Source organism: Paramisgurnus dabryanus, chromosome 9, assembly GCF_030506205.2.
Source record: "Paramisgurnus dabryanus chromosome 9, PD_genome_1.1, whole genome shotgun sequence".
Lineage (NCBI taxonomy): Eukaryota > Metazoa > Chordata > Actinopteri > Cypriniformes > Cobitidae > Paramisgurnus > Paramisgurnus dabryanus.
This window is the reverse complement of record NC_133345.1, coordinates 7,062,693-7,090,217: the sequence shown is the minus strand read 5'-3', so window position 1 is coordinate 7,090,217 and position 27,525 is coordinate 7,062,693. Positions and strand designations below refer to the sequence as shown.

At 36.4% G+C, this 27,525-nt stretch overlaps 1 long non-coding RNA gene and 4 other non-coding genes across 6 annotated transcripts; 4 read left to right on the top strand and 1 right to left on the bottom strand.

The window, feature by feature from the left end:
- The first annotated feature begins 2,262 nt into the window (after positions 1–2,262).
- On the top strand, positions 2,263–2,453 carry LOC135765764 (U2 spliceosomal RNA). Its single transcript, XR_010541026.1, has one exon. It is a non-coding gene; the product is annotated as a U2 spliceosomal RNA (small nuclear RNA).
- A 783-nt stretch (positions 2,454–3,236) lies between these two features.
- On the top strand, positions 3,237–3,401 carry LOC135765783 (U1 spliceosomal RNA). The gene has a single exon (XR_010541045.1). It is a non-coding gene; the product is annotated as a U1 spliceosomal RNA (small nuclear RNA).
- A 1,177-nt stretch (positions 3,402–4,578) lies between these two features.
- Positions 4,579–5,831, bottom strand: LOC135765739 (uncharacterized). Of its 2 annotated transcripts, none has more exons than XR_012337251.1 (4): positions 5,648–5,831; positions 5,318–5,381; positions 4,760–4,915; positions 4,579–4,668 (listed from the first exon to the last, which is right to left on the bottom strand). It is a non-coding gene; the product is annotated as an uncharacterized lncRNA (long non-coding RNA). The 2 variants fall into 2 exon arrangements; XR_010541001.1 differs by having other exon boundaries at positions 5,543–5,665.
- A 7,634-nt stretch (positions 5,832–13,465) lies between these two features.
- Positions 13,466–13,656, top strand: LOC141282637 (U2 spliceosomal RNA). The gene has a single exon (XR_012337437.1). It is a non-coding gene; the product is annotated as a U2 spliceosomal RNA (small nuclear RNA).
- A 781-nt stretch (positions 13,657–14,437) lies between these two features.
- Positions 14,438–14,602, top strand: LOC141282590 (U1 spliceosomal RNA). Its single transcript, XR_012337387.1, has one exon. It is a non-coding gene; the product is annotated as a U1 spliceosomal RNA (small nuclear RNA).
- The last annotated feature ends 12,923 nt before the right edge of the window (positions 14,603–27,525 follow it).

Genomic DNA, 27,525 nt, shown 5'->3' with positions numbered 1-27,525 from the left:
GAAACTGTCTTTAAAAAAATGTAAAAAATATATTTAGAAGGTTAATGTAAAGAAAATCAGAATAGGCTATTAAAAACCTAATTTTTATATCAAATGTTGTTGTGTTTCGGTAGTGACACATTTTGGGAGAGAGAAAACATTTCGAAACTGTATAAAAACACGCTAGGAAACTAAAGTGTCCAATCAGTAGATTAGTGTTCCTTAGATGTTCTACTATGTTTATGACTACAAAGCTTGCAGGAAAAAACACACTTTTTTCAAGAAGTTTTGAAGTGTCAATTTGCACCAATTCGGTAGAATGGCCCATATAATTAATTATAATAACGCACTTTTTGTTGATAAACATGTTAAAAAATACATTAACACAGAATAATGTGGCAACAAATCAAATGTGCATTTAAATGCAACAAGCAGAAAATAAATAAATAAAGCAAATGCATGGAAAAGAAACGAGGAATAAAACAAACACCGCGATTAAAAAAATCAGATCGCATACTTTGTAATTGAAAATAAATAATAATTAATTCCAAAGAAATAAGAAGTAAAATGTGTAAGTATTCCTCAAAATGTGCTTTGGACTAAGTCCCCGTCATCACAGCAAACGGGAGCAGACCCGAATAGGTATGTCTAGTTATTTTATTTAAAATTTCCAGCCGTCTGTAAATTCATGTTTGAAAGAAAAAAGTAAATGAATATCTTACTTACTGTTTTTGTCTTGTTTTCTTGTGAATATCTGACAATTCTTAAATGGAGATACATTTACTTGGTAAGCAAAGTGGCTTAAGATATTATGTATTGTAATAGAAAATTGTTATAAAAGCGTTTTGTGTTTGCTGGGAATTCACAGCCATATAATTAATTATAATAACGCACTTTTTGTTTATAAACATGTTAAAAAATACATTAACACAGAATAATGTGGCAACAAATCAAACGTGCATTTAAATGCAACAAGCAAAAATAAATAAATAAAGCAAATGCACGGAAAAGAAACGAGGAATAAAACAAACACCGCGATTAAAAAATCAGATCGTATACTTTGTAATAATTGAAATAAATTATAAAAATCAACAGGTTTATATTTAAAACAAGTAAAAAAATATCTGCCAGCGGGGTAAGAAAAATAAACGTAATTCTAGTTTCAACTTAATTCAATAATAAACTCAATTTAGGTTTATTTTTCTTACCCCACTGGCAGATATTTTTACTTGTTTTAAGCCTTAACCTATTACATTTTAGAATTTATTTCAGTAAACAAGACTTAAATTCTAAGCCACTTTGCTTATTAAGTAAATGTATCTTGATTTAAGAATTATTTTTTAACTCGAAAACATGAATAAAATACTAAGTAAACGAACAGATTGGGATGTTCAAAACACTTAAACATTTTTTTTCACTCTACCCTTCATATTACAGCTGTCGAAAAACCACAGCAACGTTGACAGACCTGGAAGCCATGATATATTAGCAGTTTTTAAAATAAGTTAAATCTAGAATCCTTATTGGTTTTAGATACTTAAAAGCAATGAATGATCTTCTTTCTTTTGAATTGATTTGGTATTATGGAGGAGCTCTGTGTCTGGTTATTGAAGATGATTTCGTCTTTGCTCCTATGTTGGCTTATTTTTTGTTATTTCCGTTACTATATATATATATATATATATATATTTTTTCCCCTTTGTTTTTTCTGATTTGAGGTTATGAAAATGTTTTAATTTGTAATAAAGGTTTTTTGAAAATTCTAAATTCTCTCTCTCTCTCTCATGAGCGTGGATCAGTTCCTGCATCAAGGAAAAAATGCGCATCCTGGTAAATTTCAGAAGTTAGACGACTGAGCTGCAGCGGACAGCGTAAGATTTATGAAAACACATTTGAGAAGAAAGGCAAAGCATGTTTCACAGTTAATCCAAGACCATAATGACAATTTTGCGCTCTGTTTCCCGAAGCTCGTGGAGGCGTGGAGCAGCATACACAGTTAAGGTATGTGCGATCTATCGGCATTACCTTTACGATCGACGTATTGGATCTGCAAGCTGCAAGCAAATTAACTGAAGCTTTACTTCATGTTTCTGTTTGGTTAAGCGATGACTGCTTTTTCCCAACAGTTTGTGTGTGTTTTCTGCATGGGTTTAGAAAACATGAACTTCTGATCTGCTAGCTCAACGTTCTACCTCTGTAACGTATAGAGTTAAATGCCCGCTAGCCTCCACCCCAAAAGCCAGCGCCTTCGCCGGCTCCCCCTTTGGCTGCGTCTATTCCGGTATCGCTTCTCGGCCTTTTGGCTAAGATCAAGTGTAGTATCTGTTCTTATCAGTTTAATGTCTGATACGTCTCCTATCCGGAGACTATATGTTAAATGGATTTTTGACCTTCGGAAATGGAAGCGGAGCTTGCTCCTTCCACTCCATGCATCAACATGGTATTGCAGTGTTTCCATGAATGGTGCGCTCCCCTTCTCGGGGAAAAATAAGTCAAATACAAAAAAAGAATTTGCTTCTTTTGTGCGTGAATGACGGTGTTTTTTCTAATACGTGTGTTTCTTTAAATTGCTGTGTTTTCGTTGGCTTTATTGGTTTAACGAAAAGCTTGCGTGGAAATGAACACGCTGATAAAGAAATGTTTTTGTAATGTATTTAATTATTTTCTTTACAAGTTTGTGGTGGTGATCCGAGGACGAATTAAACATCCTCGACACAGCTGAAGGTGCAACAAAAGCGAAAGAGGCCGATTGGAATGTTAAAAACACCTGAAAACTTTTTTCACTACCCTTCATACTACAGCTGTCGAAAATCCACAGCAACGTCGACAGACCTGGAAGCATAGCTGTACTTGTTTAACTCACAACGACAACGGGTAAGTCATTGAGCCCTGTGTTTTTATTTATCCACGTTCTAAAATTGCTATGCTTTCGTTGTTTCTTGATTGCTCTGTACATTTCTTTGTTTCTATTCCACGTAAAGTTACTTTGTAATAACGAAACCATATATTTGAATGCGCAATTTAAATCCATTTGATTTAAATTGTTTCACATATTTCACTCTACACGGTTCAACCGGGCTGGAAACGGAATAAAAATAGGGTAGATCTCGAAGAATGTTTGGTCTCAGACGTGGCTTCGTGCGCTTTCCACCTGGTCACACACAGTAATGAAATGTTAGTCGGACGGCCTTCGGGGGCGCCGTTGATGTGATCGGTCACAGGAAGATGCGGCCGTCTGGCCTCAAAGGGTGTCGCTCATACTTACCTGGCAGGGGAGACACCATGATCATGAAGGTGGTTCACCCAGGGCGAGGCTCAGCCATTGCACTCCGGTTGTGCTGACCCTTTGCGAATTCCCCAAATGTGGGAATCTCGACTGCAAAATTTCTGATAGTGGGGGACTGCGTTCGCGCTCTCCCCTGACCTATGTGTTAAAAATAGATTCTTTTGTCGTTTTACGTAAAATCCAAGAGACGTCTAACCACGGCCCATATCACTCAAAAAAATATTTAACCCCAAAAGTTAAAACTTATGTATTTCAATTGCATGTCAATTTTCCATCCAATTTATTCACATAAATCTAATGTAAATGTTAACATTTTGGTTTAAGCTACACCATTACGTTCAGTTGATCTGAATGAATTAAATAAATTTTATGTAAATCAATGAACTGGGTTTTAAGACTGTGTGATAAATAAACTTTATTCTTTTCAAATAACTTATTGCTATTGCTTTATATAACTCTTGTTTCTGTTAATTCTGTTAAATAAATGGGCAAAACATGTTTACTTATTACTGTATGCATTTATTGTGTTGCAATTGCTCAACAAGTCAAAGGTAACATCCACTCTGAGCAAGTAATAAAGGTACTTAACAAATTAAGGCAACCGTTTAAAATAAAACACATTCTTTAGGACAAGTTACTTTCCTTTTCATTTATATATAACTGTACATAACATATCTTGCCATAATTTTGGCAAGACAAGTTTAAACATTTAGGGCAAAAAATGAGTTTCCTACTGGCTCAATAGCACAAGAGCTAACAACTTTTGTGTCAAGAGTATCAGAGCTACAAGGTGCATTATTGTTATCAGTTTGTATAACAAATCCAAAAGTTCACAAGTTTTCAAATGTACTTACAGTTGTTGGAAAAATCCAAGCAATCCAAAAATGCAATTTTCACTCAAAATTTTGGTTTTAAGAGCTTAAACTTTTGAGGGCAGCTTGTTGTCATCCAAATTCATCAGTACCTTCTAGAAGAATTCAAATATGAATGAGGCTCTGAAGATAGCTTAAGTTGAGAGCGTAGATCAGTCCGAACAAGATCACTAATCCAAAGGAAAGATTTTCAAGCGTTGAAGCAGCATCACACCCTCTATCACTACTCCAACATCCCCTAGTTTCTCTTCAGCACCAGCACCTTCTATGGATCACAAAGCCCCATAGTCTCAGAAATTCGTCTCTCAGCTTCTTCAGGGTTGCAGTCCTAAAGCCAGAAGAAAAAAACAACATTAACCCGGTTCAGTTTAACTGAAATATTAGACACATACAGCTTAGAAATGAGTTTATATCTATATATAAAGAACATATACAAACCATGAATTCTTTCAAAAGTGTTGTGATGTCCTCATTGAGATACACACACAGACTCTTTATGACACAGTCTCGTTCGAGGTGTATGTCATCACGCTAGAAAATAATAAAACAATATTAAATAAAAAGATTATAGTGCAATAATTGTAATTAGTTCTGAATAGAAACAAAATACATTTTACCACACCTTGTCAGCAATTGCCATTATGCGTGATATATTCTGTCCAGAAGCACCTCCTTTGCTTTTGAAAACCTTATGTAGGTTTACCGCGTATCCATCCAGCTGCCCCAAGAACTTGGTCAGGAGTCGCACTGTTGTTATCCGCATGAATTCAGCGTTTATCTTATAGGAAAAAAGGCACTTCAGTTATAGAGCGATATACAGATGCGATTAAAGTATTTACATGGCCACATCCTGCGATTAAAAACTGCATATGCCACCCATTTTAATACAACTACTTACTGTGATTATAACTTAATGGCATTATTTTTATCGAAGTATTGTGTTTAGTGTTTAGTAAAGTATAATCACAATTGACAAAATCCCATTGAGAGTGCAGGTAAACATGGTCAATGATACAAATGAGGTCTCTGCAATAAAGACGACATATTCTATTTCTTGTACTCAGCATTGAAAGAATGCATGTTTCACCTCATGGATTTGTTTAAATGCAAAATCCTATACAAGTTTGCATGTAAACAACTCATATCCTTAAAATAAAAAGCAACACAAAAAAATACAAACCTTAACTTAGTGATTGTCCTAAACGTAATCAAAACATGCTGGAATAATGACACTGTTGGGGTCCCTGCAATAGTAAAGACAACATAGAGTTAGATTTCTTGTACTCAGCATTAAAAATAATGCATGTTTCCCTTCATGGAGTTGTTTAAACGTAAAATCCTATACACATGTCCATGTAAACAACTCGTATCCTTAAAAAGCAACAGCAACAAAAAACACACAAACCTTAAGTGAGTGATTGTCCCAAACGTAGTCAAAATATGCTGGAATAATGACACTAATGGGTTCTCTGCAATAGTAAAAACGGCATATTAGATTTCTTGTACTCACCATTAAAAAGAATGTATGTTTCACTTCATGAAGTCGTGGATTCGACACTTTACAAGTTTAAACGCAAAATCCTAAACACCTTTGCATGCAAATAACGCGAATGCGCTCAATAATGTCCTTGTAGAACATTTCTGAATATGTGCAAATGATATTTCTGAAAAAGTACGTCGAGAGACAAAGCTCAATGACGGCGTTACCGTTGATGCGCAGAACCATTATAGTATGACATCAAGTCCCGCGAGACAGTTGTAAGAGCACAGCTCTCAAATCGCTCTCGCGGTACTTTGATGTCATTAAGGATCAGTTAAACGAAGAGATTTGTTTCAACGAGATATCCTATAAACTTTCAAATGTAACTTATTTAACTCTCATATACGATCGATTTTGTGTGTTTCGTGTGTGCAACGTTTTGGCCTAATGGCAATAAACATCGAGATGATGAAGCTGTAATTTTCAGTAAGGTTTTTTTGTATTTTTTTAATAATACATGCTTAAAGTTACCTGCCTAGATAAATAAATAATAAACACAGCCAATCGAGAGTACGTCGTTTAAAAAAAAAAACGAAATCCGGAAATATTAAGTTAATTCGTGCATTCCGGGCAAGTTCAGATTTTAGTTAGAACAAGTTTTTTATCAAATTATTACAAGTTGATAATGAATTTAAATCATTTATAGATATAAAAAACATCTTACCTTCTATGAATAATTCAAATATATTCCTTGCTGCTGAATCAGAATTGCGCCGTCGTCCACTTGCCTCCTTGGCGCCACCGGAAGTTTAGGTAATCAAGCGCATGCGCAACACCTGGCATTGCGCCTTATGGTATCCAATTAAGTATGGTTTATGTAATTTGATCAGATTGCTCTTAAATACATCACATTCATGTTGTGTACGAGTAATTCAGACAGATAACATTTATTTTACATTTTTTCAAATATATTTAATTTGGATTGTTTGCTTAATATCAATTACTGACAAGAATCATTTTTTTGAGTAATACATTAGTCATCAAAAAAGCGGCTATTCAACGACTACATAATTTCTAATAGACAGCGAATATGTGTCTAGGCTAAAACAAGGCTTAATTTGGGCTGTCAGTGAAAATCTAATAGACGTTTGACCATTCCAAAAGAATAGACTAGCCATTAAATAGAACCACAATCAAACGGCTACATGTCTAAGAGACAGTCAACAAAATAATGCTTAGATGATTCTTTTATTTCCAATATAAGAGGTTCTCGGGAATGGCAATCATCCAAACTAATAAATTATAAAGGCTTTTATAAGAAAATGACAACAGTTAAACAACATAGACAGCGTTGGGCAATACAAAATGCTAATAAATACAAGACAAATTGAAATATTGTACATGCATGTACATTAAACAAGCCAACAAATCTGCCAATGGGCTACGACAATTTTTCTTGAATTAAGTGTTTATATCTAGATTTGTTTCTTACCCCTTTGGCAGATTTATTTGCTTGTTTTAAGCCCAAATTCGCTTAAATTTTGAGTTTTTTTCTCCCTAAAGGCTAGGCTTATTTTCTTAGGGCATTTTGCTCATCAAAAAATGCATCTTATTTTAAGACTTTCTAGATATTTGTACAGTGAAAACAGTTCGATATAACAAGTAAGAAATGATTTTTTGCAATGTATTCATTCATTCGCTACCCTTCATAATACAGCTGTCGAAAAACCACAGCAACGTCGACAGACCTGGAAGCGTAGCTGTATTTGTTTAACTCACAAAGACAACGGGTAAAGTATTTTCTTGATTACCTAAATGACTTGCCGTAAGAAAATAAGTTTAGGTTTAAGGGGGGGAAATACAGTTTAAAGGGATATTTCAATTTATGATGATAATTCTGTCATCATTTACTCATGCATACAGGCTTACAACAACACGAGGATTAGTTTTTTTTCTGAGTAACACAAAAGAAGGTATTTTGAGGAATGATGGTAAACCCACAGCAGATAGTCACCATTGACTTCCATAGTAGGAATAAAAAAAATATGATGGAATTTATTAGGTACCATCAACCGTGTGCTAACCATCACTTTGCAAAATATTTTCTTCATCATTTATCACGCTACTTCCAAAATATTTTTTCCTACTAAGTCAATGTTTCATTATTTGCTTTACAAGCTTAAAAATGATGGTGACATGATTCCATGGTAATCACAAACAGTTAAACAAGTAAGATAATCACCATTACTTTTAAAAGCATTTTGAAAATTGCTTGCTTATGCTGGGAGTAAAGGTATTTCACGCAGTGCGCATCCTCTTTAAAAGGTAATGTATGCTTCTTTTAAAGCTGACACATTTGCCACATTAAAATAACAGAAATGTGTACTTTTTAAACTTTTTGGAGCCGGTGTGTCTGTGTTCTTGGGGCACACATCTACATGTAAAAGCAGAATTGCTTATTATTCTTCTCTATTTCTTGTATAGGTCAATTATGAGTGAAGAACCGTTCACCAAATGAAGACCGCAGCCAGGTGACGGGATTCTGTGGTAATCGCAAACAGGTAAACCAGTAAAATAATCATCATTTATTGTTAAAATAATTTTGAAAATTGAAGTTCTGTGTGTTCTTATTGTACTTTATTTATTTCTGCAGGTAAGCACCATACCGTAAGCTTCATTCCCTTTATAACAGGTAAGGTTCATACTGTTTTATTCTTTTGTACTGTTTTATTCGTACTGTTTTAAATCATTCAGTAAATGCAAAGTTAAACTGATGTGTTTTTAATCTAGATTTAAAAGTGTCTACTGTTGAAGCACATCTGATCTCTTCTGAAAGCTGATAATAACTAAATGCTGATGCACCTTGTTTTGAGTGAACCCCTGTTTTTTCTAAATGACCTGATCCTATTGCTCCGAGTAATCGGTTTCATATTCGATTAGCATATCTGTCATGTATTTCGGCCTGTAGCCATGAAGTGGTTTTTAAACAAGTAACAGTACTTTTTTAAACCATTGTCCATTGCAATAATCGGCCCTGCTGGTGATGAAAGCATGAACAAGTTTCTCTAAGTCCTGTCTTGAGACAAAACCTCCAATTCTGGCAATATTTCTGAGATGGTAGTAAAAGCAGAATTCCTTATTATTTTTCTCTATCTCAGGCTCTATGGCATATATGTCATGATTTTATTTGTCTATTTATATGTCTATTTACAAGGACTGCCTTGGCCAAACGTTATTGTTAATTAATATTGAAGCAGTTATTTAACATATTTCCTTTGAGTAGTGATTTGTGTAATGATCCATATATCTATTTTTATGTATATTTTTAACTTAGGAATGTGATTTTAAAGCACATATTTGTTATTGTATGACACCTCTCATGTTATGAAAGTAAAAAATAAATGTATTTTCTGATGTCTTGCATTTCTGTTTTTAAACTGTTAATCCTTATCAAGTGCTATACATTAGAAAGTGGATAAATAACAAAAATGTCACTCCTGACAGCTGATAAATTAATCGTTCTTTATAGCACCACTGAGGTGAGCATTTTTCAAGACAAGATTCTTTATAGAACCGTATAAAAAGGTTCTATATAGTACCAAAAAAACGGGTTCTGCTATGGTTACAAGCTGAAGAACCCTTATTTGGTACTATTTAGGAGCATTTGTCTTTAGAGTGTTGCGTAGGTTCGAAACTTTCAATCTTTAAACCAAAAAAAAGGGTCACACGGTTTTATTTGTGGTGTGGACATGAACACGCTGCAGGCATTGAAATGTAATTTGTAATTTATTGTCTCATTTCATATTTAACAAATAGAAAGCAAAGTGCTATTCAATCAGTTTAACTAAACAACTGGTGTTCCTCAATTTTGGGGCCTATTTTGTTCAGTATATCAGTTTTGTTCAGTTTTGTATGTGCATGCAAAAAGCATTCAGCGAGCAAATGAACTGAAGCTTTACCTTCGTGTTTCTTTTTGTATGAGTGATAACTGTTTCTGTATGTATTTGTATGGTTTTTTTACAAGTATAGAGTGAAATGCACACGGTGAGTAATGAACGCAGACCTTCAGTGCCGGACCTCTGACCCGCTAACCTCCATCCCGACAGCCAGCGCCTTCTCCGGATGCCATTGCGGTATCGCTCCTCGGCTTTTTGGGTAAAATCGAGTGGACACCGGGGACTACATGTTTGAATGGATTTTTGACCTTCGGCTATGGAAGCGAGGCTTGCTCCGTCCACTCCGTGCATCGACTCTGGCGCTTTCCGGGGACAAATAAGGTGAGTTTAAAACCAGAGTTTGCTTCTTTTGTGCGTGGTTGCCAGTTTGTTTGCCAATCCGTGGTCATAATATGTTCCGCTTCGTGGTTTCTCCATCGCTCAGTACTTTTCTGTGTTTCTATTTTACGTAAAGCTAACACCAAAACGATTGTGGAAAGCGCTATATAGATTGTTCTCAAAGAAAAAACGAGAAACAAACCCATGTGAATATGGGTCAAATTATCTAGGCGGAGCACTTTGTTCAAAGAAAAACGCAACAGAATTGTTTCCGTTGAACAAAGACAATGGTGCGTGCAGACATCGAATGTGTATTGTGGATAAAAAATGGCCAGTGGGGTGGGACAATTTTTCTTGAATTAAGTGTTTATGGGAAAAGTTAACGAATTTTTTCTTACCCTGTAGGCAGATTTATTTGCTTGTTTTAAGCATAAAATAACAGGAGAAGAAATTGTGTAGGGGGAGCAGAGGGTTTTTTTTTTCGTTCAAAGAAAAGCAGCGTGGCACGAATGAATGTTTGGCTGAAATGCTATCGTAATTTCCCCCTTAATTTTCCTTACAAACATGAAACCAGAGAGAAGGGCCAGTTGGCATCGAATTGCACCTTGTATTCGGTGATTGATTGAGGAAAAATATGCGTATGTGTATATATACACTTGTTTTGTTGAACAGAGACAATGGCCGCGTGCTCCAGCGTCACCTATATGCCTATTTCACAAAATGGCGCCTTTGACCAGAAGTAGGGAAAACATCGTTCAGGTTGCACCACTACGATGGCCACTCAATATAGTATGGACTGACAGCTGCTTTGTTTTATCCTACACATGAATTTACTTGTAAAAATAACAATAACAGATATTGTCGATTGGTGTTATATTATTTTTTTAGCATTTCGTATTATCAAAATATATCATATGTCAATTTTAAATAAAATAACGAGACATACATAACTATTCGTGTCTGCTCCCGTTTATTGTAATGAGTCTGCACATTTGGAGAAATACTTAGACATTTTACTTCTTATTTCTTTAGACTGAATAATTATTTCTTATTAATTCCAAAGTATGAGACCCGATGATCTAATCGTGGTGTATGTGCTATTCCTCGTTTGTTTGCCTGCATCCATTGCTTTACGGCTTGCTTGTTGCGTTGAAATGCACATTTGATTTCTTTACCAGCATTGGATTTAGACCATTCAATGAGAAGAGTTAACAGCGTTTATTATGATTGATAAGCCCTCAACGGAGAATGAAGTCTGCATACATTAAAAGCCTTATTTTGTTTTTATCGTGTGCCTTCCAAAATGTATGCGATGAAACTTAAATCACGCAAAATATGAATGGTAACTAGACGTGCTTGTTGTGTGCAGGGAGTGCATTTATTTGTAAACTTTTGCTAAATCAAAATGGTTTATTTGTATTTGCTTTTTACCTGGGTTTTATCAGGTTCGCAGTCGGGACATTTTTAATCCATAGTGTATGGAGTTATCTAGTAGAAAATGATCTGCTGTTTTTTGGTAGAATGTTGTGTGAGCTAAAGAAAGTGATGCCAACCCAGCAAATACAAAAACGTTATAAAAACGTTTTGTGTTTGCTGGGAATTCTTTTATATATTTCACAGCTATAGAATTAATCATAATAACGCACTTTTTGTTTATAAACATGTTAAAATACATTAACACAGAATAATGTGGCAACAAATCAAATGTGCATTTAAATGCAACAAGCAAAAAATAAATACATAAATAAATAAAGCAAATGCATGGAAAGGAAACGAGGAATAAAACACACACCACGATTAAAAAAATCAGATCGCATACTTTGTAATTAAAAATAAATAATAATTAATTTCAAAGAAATAAGAAGTAAAATGTGTAAGTATTCCTCAAAATGTGCTTTGGACTAAGTCCCCGTCATCACAGCAAATGGGAGCAGACCCGAATAGGTATGTCTAGTTATTTTATTTAAAATTTCCAGCCGTCTGTAAATTCATGTTTGAAAGAAAAAAGTAAATGAATATCTTACTTACTGTTTTTGTCTTGTTTTCTTGTGAATATCTGACAATTCTTAAATGGAGATACATTTACTTGGTAAGCAAAGTGGCTTAAGATATTATGTATTGTAATAGAAAATTGTTATAAAAGCGTTTTGTGTTTGCTGGGAATTCACAGCCATATAATTAATTATAATAACGCACTTTTTGTTTATAAACATGTTAAAAAATACATTAACACAGAATAATGTGGCAACAAATCAAACGTGCATTTAAATGCAACAAGCAAAAATAAATAAATAAAGCAAATGCACGGAAAAGAAACGAGGAATAAAACAAACACCGCGATTAAAAAATCAGATCATATACTTTGTAATAATTGAAATAAATTATAAAAATCAACAGGTTTATATTTAAAACAAGTAAAAAATATCTGCCAGCGGGGTAAGAAAAATAAACTTAATTCTAGTTTCAACTTAATTCAATAATAAACTCAATTTAGGTTTATTTTTCTTACCCCACTGGCAGATATTTTTACTTGTTTTAAGCCTTAACCTATTACATTTTAGAATTTATTTCAGTAAACAAGACTTAAATTCTAAGCCACTTTGCTTATTAAGTAAATGTATCTTGATTTAAGAATTATTTTTTAACTCGAAAACATGAATAAAATACTAAGTAAACGAACAGATTGGGATGTTCAAAACACTTAAACATTTTTTTTCACTCTACCCTTCATATTACAGCTGTCGAAAAACCACAGCAACGTTGACAGACCTGGAAGCCATGATATATTAGCAGTTTTTAAAATAAGTTAAATCTAGAATCCTTATTGGTTTTAGATACTTAAAAGCAATGAATGATCTTCTTTCTTTTGAATTGATTTGGTATTATGGAGGAGCTCTGTGTCTGGTTATTGAAGATGATTTCGTCTTTGCTCCTATGTTGGCTTATTTTTTGTTATTTCCGTTACTATATATATATATTTTTTTTCCCCTTTGTTTTTTCTGATTTGAGGTTATGAAAATGTTTTAATTTGTAATAAAGGTTTTTTGAAAATTCTAAATTCTCTCTCTCTCTCTCATGAGCGTGGATCAGTTCCTGCATCAAGGAAAAAATGCGCATCCTGGTAAATTTCAGAAGTTAGACGACTGAGCTGCAGCGGACAGCGTAAGATTTATGAAAACACATTTGAGAAGAAAGGCAAAGCATGTTTCACAGTTAATCCAAGACCATAATGACAATTTTGCGCTCTGTTTCCCGAAGCTCGTGGAGGCGTGGAGCAGCATACACAGTTAAGGTATGTGCGATCTACCGGCATTACCTTTACGATCGACGTATTGGATCTGCAAGCTGCAAGCAAATTAACTGAAGCTTTACTTCATGTTTCTGTTTGGTTAAGCGATGACTGCTTTTTCCCAACAGTTTGTGTGTGTTTTCTGCATGGGTTTAGAAAACATGAACTTCTGATCTGCTAGCTCAACGTTCTACCTCTGTAACGTATAGAGTTAAATGCCCGCTAGCCTCCACCCCAAAAGCCAGCGCCTTCGCCGGCTCCCCCTTTGGCTGCGTCTATTCCGGTATCGCTTCTCGGCCTTTTGGCTAAGATCAAGTGTAGTATCTGTTCTTATCAGTTTAATGTCTGATACGTCTCCTATCCGGAGACTATATGTTAAATGGATTTTTGACCTTCGGAAACGGAAGCGGAGCTTGCTCCTTCCACTCCATGCATCAACATGGTATTGCAGTGTTTCCACGAATGGTGCGCTCCCCTTCTCGGGGACAAATAAGTCAAATACAAAAAAAGAATTTGCTTCTTTTGTGCGTGAATGACGGTGTTTTTTCTAATACGTGTGTTTTAAAATTGCTGTGTTTTCGTTGGCTTTATTGGTTTAACGAAAAGCTTGCGTGGAAATGAACACGCTGATAAAGAAATGTTTTTGTAATGTATTTAATTATTTTCTTTACAAGTTTGTGGTGGTGATCCGAGGACGAATTAAACATCCTCGACACAGCTGAAGGTGCAACAAAAGCGAAAGAGGCCGATTGGAATGTTAAAAACACCTGAAAACTTTTTTCACTACCCTTCATACTACAGCTGTCGAAAATCCACAGCAACGTCGACAGACCTGGAAGCATAGCTGTACTTGTTTAACTCACAACGACAACGGGTAAGTCATTGAGCCCTGTGTTTTTATTTATCCACGTTCTAAAATTGCTATGCTTTCGTTGTTTCTTGATTGCTCTGTACATTTCTTTGTTTCTATTCCACGTAAAGTTACTTTGTAATAACGAAACCATATATTTGAATGCGCAATTTAAATCCATTTGATTTAAATTGTTTCACATATTTCACTCTACACGGTTCAACCGGGCTGGAAACGGAATAAAAATAGGGTAGATCTCGAAGAATGTTTGGTCTCAGACGTGGCTTCGTGCGCTTTCCACCTGGTCACACACAGTAATGAAATGTTAGTCGGACGCCCTTCGGGGGCGCCGTTGATGTGATCGGTCACAGGAAGATGCGGCCGTCTGGCCTCAAAGGGTGTCGCTCATACTTACCTGGCAGGGGAGACACCATGATCATGAAGGTGGTTCACCCAGGGCGAGGCTCAGCCATTGCACTCCGGTTGTGCTGACCCTTTGCGAATTCCCCAAATGTGGGAATCTCGACTGCAAAATTTCTGATAGTGGGGGACTGCGTTCGCGCTCTCCCCTGACCTATGTGTTAAAAATAGATTCTTTTGTCGTTTTACTTAAAATCCAAGAGACGTCTAACCACGGCCCAAGAATACATTAGTCATCAAAAAAGCGGCTATTCAACGACTACATAATTTCTAGTAGACAGCGAATATGTGTCTAGGCTAAAACAAGGCTTAATTTGGGCTGTCAGTGAAAATCTAATAGACGTTTGACCATTCCAAAAGAATAGACTAGCCATTAAATAGAACCACAATCAAACGGCTACATGTCTAAGAGACAGTCAACAAAATAATGCTTAGATGATTCTTTTATTTCCAATATAAGAGGTTCTCGGGAATGGCAATCATCCAAACTAATAAATTATAAAGGCTTTTATAAGAAAATGACAACAGTTAAACAACATAGACAGCGTTGGGCAATACAAAATGCTAATAAATACAAGACAAATTGAAATATTGTACATGCATGTACATTAAACAAGCCAACAAATCTGCCAATGGGCTACGACAATTTTTCTTGAATTAAGTGTTTATATCTAGATTTGTTTCTTACCCCTTTGGCAGATTTATTTGCTTGTTTTAAGCCCAAATTCGCTTAAATTTTGAGTTTTTTTCTCCCTAAAGGCTAGGCTTATTTTCTTAGGGCATTTTGCTCATCAAAAAATGCATCTTATTTTAAGACTTTCTAGATATTTGTACAGTGAAAACAGTTCGAAATAACAAGTAAGAAATGATTTTTTGCAATGTATTCATTCATTCGCTACCCTTCATAATACAGCTGTCGAAAAACCACAGCAACGTCGACAGACCTGGAAGCGTAGCTGTATTTGTTTAACTCACAAAGACAACGGGTAAAGTATTTTCTTGATTACCTAAATGACTTGCCGTAAGAAAATAAGTTTAGGTTTAAGGGGGGGAAATACAGTTTAAAGGGATATTTCAATTTATGATGATAATTCTGTCATCATTTACTCATGCATACAGGCTTACAACAACACGAGGATTAGTTTTTTTCTGAGTAACACAAAAGAAGGTATTTTGAGGAATGATGGTAAACCCACAGCAGATAGTCACCATTGACTTCCATAGTAGGAATAAAAAAAATATGATGGAATTTATTAGGTACCATCAACCGTGTGCTAACCATCACTTTGCAAAATATTTTCTTCATCATTTATCACGCTACTTCCAAAATATTTTTTCCTACTAAGTCAATGTTTCATTATTTGCTTTACAAGCTTAAAAATGATGGTGACATGATTCCATGGTAATCACAAACAGTTAAACAAGTAAGATAATCACCATTACTTTTAAAAGCATTTTGAAAATTGCTTGCTTATGCTGGGAGTAAAGGTATTTCACGCAGTGCGCATCCTCTTTAAAAGGTAATGTATGCTTCTTTTAAAGCAGACATATCATGCTTTTAAATCTGTCCTTTTTACATATAAATCATCTATTTGTGGTCTATGTAAAGCGAAACTGCAATGCTTGGGTCTGAATTCCTCATTATTATAGCCCCACAGGCCCCCTTTCTACCCCTTTTCTGATGTGCATCTAAGAGCAACTCGTTTTGGTACTGTCTTTTTAAATGCACGTCATACCCTGCCCCCTCTCCAGGTTGCAGAGGTGACACTCGGTTAAACTCCACCCCGTTCGGCCATTTTTGTAGTTTTATAGCAGAGATACGATTATCTAGCTGCACAGAAACTTTTTATTTACTCGTTATTCACAAAATGTCAACAACGGAAGACTTGTCCATCCAGCCTTATATGTTCGCGCCAGAGTCGGAAACGGACTGAGAGGAAAATGAAGACGACGAACCTGCAGAACAACGTCTTCATATTGAGGTATCGCAATGGTGTGAGGCTGCAGCCTCCGGAGGTCGCATATCTAGGCTGCATGCGTCATCAAGACGGTCTTATTTCAGAATATTAACAATTATAAAGTTTACTATTATTCTTAGTTAATCGTAAGTTGTTGTAATATGCTCATGACTTGCAAATGTAATGCTCAGTTAACTTAAACCAGGCTTGATGCCCAAAAGCGATCTCCGCAGGCTGCAGCCTTCGGAGTGAGAAACAGCACTGCTAAACCATGACCACCGTGTACTTTACTTTTTTACTTTAAGTTATAAACTGCTTACCGAAGTGCTCTGCTCGTCGTCTCCAAAGAAAGAAGTAATTGACCCCTCAATCAGACGAAGTCTATCGGTAAATCCTTCTTTATACTGGCGGAGATTGGTGAAGTAGTTATCCTTAAAGTGCCTCGGGCACACAAAAATGACTTTATCCACAGATGTGAGTACATTTCTTACGCTCTCGTAACTTCTGCATCCTTGAGCTTGGACTACAATATCGCAGCGAGAAATATAAAATGGCGGATTGCTCGTAGTGTTGGGCTGGAAGTCGATGTCCTTATTTAGCAGTTCCGCTGCAAATACTGTGACGTAATTGTTCAAAAAACGTAATAGATAATAGAAAAATCAGAACCGGTTGGAAAATATGACCAAAACAGAATATAAAGATATCAACAAAGCACCTGAAGAGATTAATTTCAACTTTTATGTACTTATAAACACTACAAATATACAACAAAATGCATTTAAGAGCCAAGAAAGTGGATTTAGCATGATATGTCTCCTTTAAAGCTGACACATTTGCCACATTAAAATAACAGAAATGTGTACTTTTTAAACTTTTTGGAGCCGGTGTGTCTGTGTTCTTGGGGCACACATCTACATGTAAAAGCAGAATTGCTTATTATTCTTCTCTATTTCTTGTATAGGTCAATTATGAGTGAAGAACCGTTCACCAAATGAAGACCGCAGCCAGGTGACGGGATTCTGTGGTAATCGCAAACAGGTAAACCAGTAAAATAATCATCATTTATTGTTAAAATAATTTTGAAAATTGAAGTTCTGTGTGTTCTTATTGTACTTTATTTATTTCTGCAGGTAAGCACCATACCGTAAGCTTCATTCCCTTTATAACAGGTAAGGTTCATACTGTTTTATTCTTTTGTACTGTTTTATTCGTACTGTTTTAAATCATTCAGTAAATGCAAAGTTAAACTGATGTGTTTTTAATCTAGATTTAAAAGTGTCTACTGTTGAAGCACATCTGATCTCTTCTGAAAGCTGATAATAACTAAATGCTGATGCACCTTGTTTTGAGTGAACCCCTGTTTTTTCTAAATGACCTGATCCTATTGCTCCGAGTAATCGGTTTCATATTCGATTAGCATATCTGTCATGTATTTCGGCCTGTAGCCATGAAGTGGTTTTTAAACAAGTAACAGTACTTTTTTAATCCATTGTCCATTGCAATAATCGGCCCTGCTGGTGATGAAAGCATGAACAAGTTTCTCTAAGTCCTGTCTTGAGACAAAACCTCAAATTCTGGCAATATTTCTGAGATGGTAGTAAAAGCAGAATTCCTTATTATTTTTCTCTATCTCAGGCTCTATGGCATATATGTCATGATTTTATTTGTCTATTTATATGTCTATTTACAAGGACTGCCTTGGCCAAACGTTATTGTTAATTAATATTGAAGCAGTTATTTAACATATTTCCTTTGAGTAGTGATTTGTGTAATGATCCATATATCTATTTTTATGTATATTTTTAACTTAGGAATGTGATTTTAAAGCACATATTTGTTATTGTATGACACCTCTCATGTTATGAAAGTAAAAAATAAATGTATTTTCTGATGTCTTGCATTTCTGTTTTTAAACTGTTAATCCTTATCAAGTGCTATACATTAGAAAGTGGATAAATAACAAAAATGTCACTCCTGACAGCTGATAAATTAATCGTTCTTTATAGCACCACTGAGGTGAGCATTTTTCAAGGCAAGATTCTTTATAGAACCGTATAAAAAGGTTCTATATAGTACCAAAAAAACGGGTTCTGCTATGGTTACAAGCTGAAGAACCCTTATTTGGTACTATTTAGGAGCATTTGTCTTTAGAGTGTTGCGTAGGTTCGAAACTTTCAATCTTTAAACCAAAAAAAAGGGTCACACGGTTTTATTTGTGGTGTGGACATGAACACGCTGCAGGCATTGAAATGTAATTTGTAATTTATTGTCTCATTTCATATTTAACAAATAGAAAGCAAAGTGCTATTCAATCAGTTTAACTAAACAACTGGTGTTCCTCAATTTTGGGGCCTATTTTGTTCAGTATATCAGTTTTGTTCAGTTTTGTATGTGCATGCAAAAAGCATTCAGCGAGCAAATTAACTGAAGCTTTACCTTCGTGTTTCTTTTTGTATGAGTGATAACTGTTTCTGTATGTATTTGTATGGTTTTTTTACAAGTATAGAGTGAAATGCACACGGTGAGTAATGAACGCAGACCTTCAGTGCCGGATCTCTGACCCGCTAACCTCCATCCCGACAGCCAGCGCCTTCTCCGGATGCCATTGCGGTATCGCTCCTCGGCTTTTTGGGTAAAATCGAGTGGACACCGGGGACTACACGTTTGAATGGATTTTTGACCTTCGGCTATGGAAGCGAGGCTTGCTCCGTCCACTCCGTGCATCGACTCTGGCGCTTTCCGGGGACAAATAAGGTGAGTTTAAAACCAGAGTTTGCTTCTTTTGTGCGTGGTTGCCAGTTTGTTTGCCAATCCGTGGTCATAATATGTTCCGCTTCGTGGTTTCTCCATCGCTCAGTACTTTTCTGTGTTTCTATTTTACGTAAAGCTAACACCAAAACGATTGTGGAAAGCGCTATATAGATTGTTCTCAAAGAAAAAACGAGAAACAAACCCATGTGAATATGGGTCAAATTATCTAGGCGGAGCACTTCGTTCAAAGAAAAACGCAACAGAATTGTTTGCGTTGAACAAAGACAATGGTGCGTGCAGACATCGAATGTGTATTGTGGATAAAAAATGGCCAGTGGGGTGGGACAATTTTTCTTGAATTAAGTGTTTATGGGAAAAGTTAACGAATTTTTTCTTACCCTGTAGGCAGATTTATTTGCTTGTTTTAAGCATAAAATAACAGGAGAAGAAATTGTGTAGGGGGAGCAGAGGGTTTTTTTTTTCGTTCAAAGAAAAGCAGCGTGGCACGAATGAATGTTTGGCTGAAATGCTATCGTAATTTCCCCCTTAATTTTCCTTACAAACATGAAACCAGAGAGAAGGGCCAGTTGGCATCGAATTGCACCTTGTATTCGGTGATTGATTGAGGAAAAATATGCGTATGTGTATATATACACTTGTTTTGTTGAACAGAGACAATGGCCGCGTGCTCCAGCGTCACCTATATGCCTATTTCACAAAATGGCGCCTTTGACCGGAAGTAAGGAAAACATCGTTCAGGTTGCACCACTACGATGGCCACTCAATATAGTATGGACTGACAGCTGCTTTGTTTTCTCCTACACATGACTTTACTTGTAAAAATAACAATAACAGATATTGTCGATTGGTGTTATATTATTTTTTTAGCATTTCGTATTATCAAAATATATCATATGTTAGACAGCTGTCAATTTTAAATAAAATAACGAGACATACATAACTATTCGTGTCTGCTCCCGTTTATTGTAATGAGTCTGCACATTTGGAGAAATACTTAGACATTTTACTTCTTATTTCTTTAGACTGAATAATTATTTCTTATTAATTCCAAAGTATGAGACCCGATGATCTAATCGTGGTGTATGTGCTATTCCTCGTTTGTTTGCCTGCATCCATTGCTTTACGGCTTGCTTGTTGCGTTGAAATGCACATTTGATTTCTTTACCAGCATTGGATTTAGACCATTCAATGAGAAGAGTTAACAGCGTTTATTATGATTGATAAGCCCTCAACGGAGAATGAAGTCTGCATACATTAAAAGCCTTATTTTGTTTTTATCGTGTGCCTTCCAAAATGTATGTGTGACAACCACAAAAGTGTTGTATTTGTGTTTTTAAGAATATTCAATTATTGTCTTTTATTTGAAAACAATTTATTGTATTTCTTTTAAAGAAAGAAATTATAGTTATCCAAAGGGATCTATTTTTATGTGACTTTTCCTGTTTTAAAGTTAATTGAGTAGTGTTTGCTCCAGGCCAGCAGGGGGCAGTGTCGGGTGACAGGTTTACTGTAGCTGCGTGAGTTGTGAGTTTCTCATTACTGCAGAGAGCTCAAACCTGAACGCTGTCTCCTCGTTTCTCTCCTGTTTTACAGGTGGGTAAATGTACAAAAACACATCAGGTGTAGAATTTGGTCATGCAGAAATGCAAATGGGATAAGGGTGGACTGTTTTAGTGAAATAATTTTCATCAGAGTCTGTTAATGATTTTGTTTATAATGAGTTTGAAACGAGTCAGTTCAAAACACACACTTTCTCATGTACATAAAGCATATGATGATGTTTTTTGAGCTTGTAAGGTTAACAGATATGGTTAACTCACTGTTTGTTAGTTTTTCACCATTGGCTTAAAATGTTTTTGTTTAATAAGTCTATACAAAAATGTTTACAGTTTAAAATGAAGTTTAAAGTTACCATTTTATTCACTTTATTAGTTTTGAGCATGATTTTGCAGTACTATATTAACATGATACTGATAAAATACTGTGAGTGAAAGATTCCAAGTATCTTTAAAAATAGCTGGTGGATATTACCATTGTCTTTGCATTTCATTTTGATAAATAGAGTAAAATACAAGCACAAAGAGTAAGTAAACATGTATTTGGGGCAAATAGATTTATTTTATTATGGATTTTGTAATGACATAGAAACTGAAAATTCATTGTTATGTTAAAGAGACACTGAACATGTAATATGTGAAACAAAAATGACTCTTAACAATAGAGGTGTTTTGCTGAAGGAAATTCAAAAAATAAATTACTGCAGAGAGCTCAAACCTGAACGCTGTCTCCTCGTTTCTCTCCTGTTTTACAGGAATTAATCTGTGTTTTACAGTGCCGTTGCTACGGTACCTGTTACAGATTTTTGGTGGCCAGTACGGGGAACGGCAGCATATGCGTAGGCTACAAGCACAATCAGAATCAGCAGTGTAATGTTCCAGGAGCTGACGCCTCTTCCCGTCTTGAAGTTAAAGGAAGATTGGGTGTTACATGTGTGAGGCCAGTGTTTCACCTCATCTCTGGATCGTGAAGATACAACCTACCTCAACCATCCACCATCTCAGATGCACAGGCCCTGTCTTCACCAGACCAATTGCCTGTGAGGTTACGACGGTGCTGCACACGTGGAAGACTAAGGGCTACTGGTGAAAGTGCTACCTGGGAGAGCAACCAACTGTGAGGAGAAGGGAAAAGCAGTCATGGCAGACGCTGAGAGAAAAGGCTTGGTGTGGAGCATCAAGAAGAGTCTACTCATGCTGACGGCCAATGAACTTTTCCAACTAGCCCAGAGTGTTGGTCCTGTGCCAGGGAAGGATTCATCTAAGCTTCAGATTGGTGAAGAGGAGGGCTGCTTTGAGTACATTCTAGCTTTTATGAACAGTGACACTTTGTTGGAATCTGAGGATTCAGGTATGGCCGTGTTGTTAGAGCTTAATGATACTGTAAATAATGTCATTGAGGTTCGTTTTGCTCAACCAAAAGCAGGTGCAGGGGATTATGTGCACAACATAATGTCAACCACCCCAGTACTGGGTGAGGATATGACAGTAGGTCAGCCAGAGACAGCTACTGATAACCTGACAACTGCTAACGTGACAGCCATTGGTTCTAATACTAATACTACCCACACAGCTGCGGTTAGCGTAGCAACTGCTTCACCAATCACTAATCCCCTTCTCACACATACTGATGTCAAAACTACACAGAACACTGACACAGAGTTACAGAGAATGCTTTCTAGCTACGCTGAGCTTAGCAACAAAGTCCTACAATACATAAACAACCCCACATCATCACCTACGCTCACACCTACACCAGTACAATCTACACTACAATATAACAACACTCACAAACCTGAACAACATCCACAAGGAAGACATGATCGAGTCGTCCCCCTTCGAGACCTTTCACTGCTTCGTCGTGAGTTCAAGATTCAAGGTGGACAGATTGGTGATCAGAGCTCAGATTTAAGCTACAATAGCATATGCAGACAAATCGATGAAGGTGTTAAAGAACGATTCAGTGAGACTGAGATACTGAGAGGCGTTCTCAGAGTCATTAAATCTGGAAACTTTAAAGACATGCTAATGCACAAGGATGATTTAACAATAGACGAGCTGAAAGGCTTTCTGCAGTCCCATTTAGGTGGGCGAAGCAACACAGAACTCTTCCAAGAGCTTATGTGCACAAAACAAAACGACGGTGAAACTCCGCAACAGTTCTTATACCGTGTAATAGGTCTCAAACAAAAGATCCTGTTTGCTTCAAAATACGCTGACACAGAAGTGAAATACAATGCAAACACAGTTCAAGACATTTTCCTACACGCCATATATCAGGGCCTCAGCCATAAGCATAATGACATACGTCGAGAACTTAAACCATTCCTCTCAGATAGCAGTGTGACTGACGAGACAATTCTAAAACAAATGATGAAGATAACAAATACTGAGAATGAGAGACAGAGACGTCTGGGGTCAGCTGTGAAGCAAAAACAAGTAAGCGTGCATAGCACAGAGCTTGAAGTTGCAGCAGTACAAAGCAGCAGCACAAAGAAAGACGGACAAGATAAACAGCCAAAGGCTGATGCACTCCAACAGTTAACTGAGAAAGTAGAGGAGTTAATGAATAAAGTTGAACTGCTGCAACGGCCACAGTGGATTCAAAACCCAGAATCTTGCCATCATTGCCAAGTCAAAGTGGATCAAAAGAAAGCCAGATCAAATAGCTGTGCTAATTGCCTTGAACAGAATCGGCCAGGGTGCACTCATTGTTTTTACTGTGGTGAAGACGGCCACAGAGCAGTAGGCTGTTTGAAGAAGCCCAAGCGTTCGGAAAACTGGAGCCGGTCCCTGCCACGGGACAAGTAGTGACCGGGCTCCACGTTCAGTCCCACAGTGCTGAGTCTAACGTATGGGGCTCTGCTAATCATACAAAGACAAGTCTAGCTAATCAGAGCTCAAAAGGAAACAATGAACAAGTCAATCTCCAATCCCCCCTTTCCCTACCGACCCAAACAAGTAGGCGCCTGGCCAAGTTTATAGGGGCCAAAGCCCTTGCGCGATGTGACCTTAATGGCTTGACAGTCAACGCCTTACTAGACACTGGAGCTCAGGTGAGCATGATTGACAAAAGCTGGAAAGAGAAATATCTACCAGACGCACCCATTAGGCCACTCAGTGAAATATTTGATGAGAGAGAAGAGCTGGAAGTGCACGCTGTAAATGGAGAAATCCTCCCTTTTGATGGCTGGGTCCTCATTGCAGTCCGCTTCAGTGGAAATGGTGCTTTTAGCCAGTCTATCATGGTGCCTTTCCTCATCTGTAACATCCCGCTGGCACAGCCACTACTTGGATTTAATGTGTTAGAGGAAGTTATTCAAAATCGGCCAGCAGAACTTGTTCCAGCTCTCACCACGCTCCTTTCTGATGCAATATCTGTCCCTGCTGATAAAGTTGAGCTGCTGGTGAACTTTATTCAGGCTGACAAACCCTCCATGTACCAGAGAGTGTTAAGAACTGGGAATTATGACACTGTTTTCCCAGCTGGCCAAGTAGCCTGGGTTAAGTGCCAGATCCCATCCGCGGTAGCTCAGTCAGACCCTCTCCTCTTGTTTGAACCTGATGGAAACAGTGCACACCTCTCAGAGCTTGAGATTGAGGAGGGCCTACTAGAAATACAGACTGCAAAGAGACCTTATGTCATTATACCAGTGAGAAATAACACTGAACATTCAGTAACTATTCCAAGGAAGACAACCCTTGGCAGCGTCCAGACTGTGGCTAGGGTGATTGAGGCCGATCCACTAGAGAGTTCTAGGCCCAGAGGAGTAGTAGTTACCGCAGCCACAACACCAGCTGCTCAAACTGCTTCAGCCTTGTGGCATCCCCCTGTGGACCTCAGCCACCTTAGTGATGAGGAACAGGCTCCAGCCAATCCGGTGCCAGACAACCAGGCCGAGGTCAGGAGGTCAAGTCGGGACAGACGACCTAGACAGATTTTTACATATGAGAACCTGGGTCAGCCTTCACTGACAACACAAGCCACAGTTAATATGGCAAACACACACTTACAATCCCCTACTTACACTACAACTCATACCACCCAACCCATGCACTCTCTTATCCCCTACCCAACACCAACCTATCCACTAAACTCATATTCTACCATTTACCCACTATTTACATACATGCCTTACCACCTAACATCACCACCATACCTATTACCAGTTCCTGTTGCCTGTTAAAAGAAAAAAGAGAGTTTTAGTTAAAAGATGAGCAGAAAATGGTGGGACCCATTTCTTTTTGCCGGGGAGTGTGTGACAACCACAAAAGTGTTGTATTTGTGTTTTTAAGAATATTCAATTATTGTCTTTTATTTGAAAACAATTTATTGTATTTCTTTTAAAGAAAGAAATTATAGTTATCCAAAGGGATCTATTTTTATGTGACTTTTCCTGTTTTAAAGTTAATTGAGTAGTGTTTGCTCCAGGCCAGCAGGGGGCAGTGTCGGGTGACAGGTTTACTGTAGCTGCGTGAGTTGTGAGTTTCTCATTACTGCAGAGAGCTCAAACCTGAACGCTGTCTCCTCGTTTCTCTCCTGTTTTACAGGTGGGTAAATGTACAAAAACACATCAGGTGTAGAATTTGGTCATGCAGAAATGCAAATGGGATAAGGGTGGACTGTTTTAGTGAAATAATTTTCATCAGAGTCTGTTAATGATTTTGTTTATAATGAGTTTGAAACGAGTCAGTTCAAAACACACACTTTCTCATGTACATAAAGCATATGATGATGTTTTTTGAGCTTGTAAGGTTAACAGATATGGTTAACTCACTGTTTGTTAGTTTTTCACCATTGGCTTAAAATGTTTTTGTTTAATAAGTCTATACAAAAATGTTTACAGTTTAAAATGAAGTTTAAAGTTACCCTTTTATTCACTTTATTAGTTTTGAGCATGATTTTGCAGTACTATATTAACATGATACTGATAAAATACTGTGAGTGAAAGATTCCAAGTATCTTTAAAAATAGCTGGTGGATATTACCATTGTCTTTGCATTTCATTTTGATAAATAGAGTAAAATACAAGCACAAAGAGTAAGTAAACATGTATTTGGGGCAAATAGATTTATTTTATTATGGATTTTGTAATGACATAGAAACTGAAAATTCATTGTTATGTTAAAGAGACACTGAACATGTAATATGTGAAACAAAAATGACTCTTAACAATAGAGGTGTTTTGCTGAAGGAAATTCAAAAAATAAATTACTGCAGAGAGCTCAAACCTGAACGCTGTCTCCTCGTTTCTCTCCTGTTTTACAGGAATTAATCTGTGTTTTACAGTGCCGTTGCTACGGTACCTGTTACAGATGCGACGAAACTTAAATCACGCAAAATATGAATGGTAACTAGACGTGCTTGTTGTGTGCAGGGAGTGCATTTATTTGTAAACTTTTGCTAAATCAAAATGGTTTATTTGTATTTGCTTTTTACCTGGGTTTTATCAGGTTCGCAGTCGGGACATTTTTAATCCATAGTGTATGGAGTTATCTAGTAGAAAATGATCTGCTGTTTTTTGGTAGAATGTTGTGTGAGCTAAAGAAACGAGGAATAAAACACACACCGCGATTAAAAAAATCAGATCTCATACTTTGTAATTGAAAATAAATAATAATTAATTTCAAAGAAATAAGAAGTAAAATGTGTAAGTATTCCTCAAAATGTGCTTTGGACTAAGTCTCCCGTCATCACAGCAAACGGGAGCAGACCCGAATAGGTATGTCTAGTTATTTTATTAAAAATTCCCAGCCGTCTGTAAATTCATGTTTGAAAGAAAAAAGTAAATGAATATCTTACTTACTGTTTTTGTCTTGTTTTCTAGTGAATATCTGACAATTCTTAAATGGAGATACATTTACTTGGTAAGCAAAGTGGCTTAAGATATTATGTATTGTAATAGAAAATTGTTATAAAAACGTTTTGTTTTTGCTGGGAATTCTTGTATATATTTCACAGCTATATAATTAATTATAATAACGCACTTTTTGTTGATAAACATGTTAAAAAATACATTAACACAGAATAATGTGGCAACAAATCAAATGTGCATTTAAATGCAACAAGCAGAAAATAAATAAATAAAGCAAATGCATGGAAAAGAAACGAGGAATAAAACAAACACCGCGATTAAAAAAATCAGATCGCATACTTTGTAATTGAAAATAAATAATAATTAATTCCAAAGAAATAAGAAGTAAAATGTGTAAGTATTCCTCAAAATGTGCTTTGGACTAAGTCCCCGTCATCACAGCAAACGGGAGCAGACCCGAATAGGTATGTCTAGTTATTTTATTTAAAATTTCCAGCCGTCTGTAAATTCATGTTTGAAAGAAAAAAGTAAATGAATATCTTACTTACTGTTTTTGTCTTGTTTTCTTGTGAATATCTGACAATTCTTAAATGGAGATACATTTACTTGGTAAGCAAAGTGGCTTAAGATATTATGTATTGTAATAGAAAATTGTTATAAAAGCGTTTTGTGTTTGCTGGGAATTCACAGCCATATAATTAATTATAATAACGCACTTTTTGTTTATAAACATGTTAAAAAATACATTAACACAGAATAATGTGGCAACAAATCAAACGTGCATTTAAATGCAACAAGCAAAAATAAATAAATAAAGCAAATGCACGGAAAAGAAACGAGGAATAAAACAAACACCGCGATTAAAAAATCAGATCGTATACTTTGTAATAATTGAAATAAATTATAAAAATCAACAGGTTTATATTTAAAACAAGTAAAAAATATCTGCCAGCGGGGTAAGAAAAATAAACGT